Raw genomic sequence first — 2,392 nt, forward strand, 5'->3', positions numbered from 1 at the left:
AAATGTTGCCTTAAGGCAGCAACATGTCCCCCATGCATACGTTAAAATACAAAAAGATCCCGTGAAAAATTCAATGAGTGATAACTTTGTTCTTCTAACTCTCAGATTATTAATAACAAGTAAGGCATAACATAGGGAAACTGATGCTTGCCAAAGGTGTTTGCCAGTGCCATAAAAAATGTCCAGCACAAAGTCCAAATATAAGAGGGACTCCCTAGAGAGGAGGAGGGAGATCCTCCAAATGCTCCTGTGGGTGGATGGCATTATATTTATTGCATCAAGTCCCAGAACATTGCAGAGTCTCCTAAATCACTTTAAAGAGTTTGAACTAACCACCCACAGAGAGAGAAAAAAAAATGGTTGAAGAACGCCTATTGCTCAGACAATGCTATGCAATGGAATGAATAGCTCATAGAGCTAGTCAGTAGCACATATGTATCAGAAAGACATTAAAGATAAACAATGAACTGACTTGAGAATTGAATAGAAGGAAGTGACTTGGCTGAATTGCCTTTGGAAAATTAAGCCTGACTTTTAATTATACCAAAATTCTCCCTGAAACAAAGGCCTATATTTTTAACATAAATATTTTTCCAATAATGTCATGTGGTTATGTATTACTGAATACCATAGCCATACAAGAAGTAAAGATGCAGCTCATCCAAATAGCAATGGAGAGATGCATGGTGGGTGTGAACAGGTCAATGGATGTTACCAACAAGGTAACATCCAAAACACAGGATAAATATATTCTCAGAGATTCATGACCAGAAGACAAAGTGGGCCAATTAGCAGTGAAAGTTAGTATTAACAGATGGATAGTCCGTGTGCTAAGATGGTCATGTACTATCAATAGACCAACAGAATGGCATCCAGCATTTCATTGTCCACTTCCCCCCTCCTGCTCCCAAGGATTTGGGGCAGGATTTGGAAGGGAATTAAACAGCCTGAAAACATGTGTTGAAAAAGATAGAATAAGGAGTGACTGATTAAAGATTTTGAGGAAGGATGAGGCATGTTCAAATTTGATGTCAGGAATACTGATTTGGCAAATGAGTGGAAAAAAAAACATTCTTTAGAGAAGAGAAATCAGTGGCAAGACCAATTCATAGGCCATTACAATCATATAGGTGTAGGGCAGCTAAACACCTGGGAGATTTGTTGCCAGCCTCAAAAAACGAAATAGGAACAAAATGTGTTCCAGGAGGAAGACATAGACAGGAATTGAAAAGCATGAAAACAAAGACCTTGCCCTCTCACCTGAGTTTTCATGCTTTATCATTTTCATTTTCAGAGCAAGATCCCCATATGGGGTCTTCAGGAAACTATTGTGCCATAGACCAAAAGAACTTCTTGAGGTTTATAGGAAAGCAACCCCTGAAATGATCTAAGAAGAAAGCAGGTTAGAACACAGGAATAGATGGAAGTTAAAAGGGGGCTTTCTGGTCCCATGCCAGATAGAGTATTGGGGCAGAGATATTGATTCTGCCAGCAGGAAGAAATGAGTTCAAAGTCAGACTAAATGTCTGGGTGTCCTAATTAGCTGTCTGACTATTCTATTGTTAGAGTAGGATCAAAATGTCCCCAATTTTGCTCTGATACCTTGACTTTGCTCTGATAATGTTGATAAACAATTTTTTAATCTAATCAATCATCACTGAGTGTGAACAGGTCCTATACACCTACTTGAATACACCAAAGTCATTGTGTAAAAGACTATATCACACTCCAAATCACTTTGTGTAAAAGAAGAGACTATTTCAAAAGTGAAGGAGTTTCTGAGTCCATGAATTAGAGTGACTGGAACAAGCATGGAGCAAAGGGAGGACTGGGCTGTGGCAGAAAAGGGAGATATGAAGAGAATCTGACTCTACAGGCAACCATCCTGAAGAAGAGGTTTCAGATTAATATGACACAGTAGATTGAATGCTGGGACTGGAATCAGGAAAATGTGAATTTAAATCTGGTCTGATACTTACTAGCTGTGTGACCCTAAACAAGTCCCTTAATCTTTATTTACTTCACTTTTCTCATCTGTATAATGGGGCTATTAATAGCATCCACCTCACAGAGTTGGTGTGAGAATCAAATGATAGTATTTGTAGAGTAGTTAACACAATGCCTGGTACATATAAGCACTATATAAATGTTAGCTATTATTATTATCTAAGTCCCAAGAAAACATTAATTCTTTCCCCAGCTTCTCCTCTGGATACCTGTTTATCCATAGACACTGCAATATAATCTGTCATTTCATTCCTCACATGTTTCCAGGAAAGTGAATTTTGCCTCAGCACATAAAGAGGTCAGGGTTTAACTATATACATCTATCCATCTATCTATCCATCTATCTATCTATCTATCTATCTATCTATCTATCTATCTATCTATC

This window comes from Petaurus breviceps, unplaced genomic scaffold (genome assembly GCF_028583685.1).
Source record: "Petaurus breviceps papuanus isolate PSGF00001 unplaced genomic scaffold, PetGlider_PUasm1.0 151, whole genome shotgun sequence".
Lineage (NCBI taxonomy): Eukaryota > Metazoa > Chordata > Mammalia > Diprotodontia > Petauridae > Petaurus > Petaurus breviceps.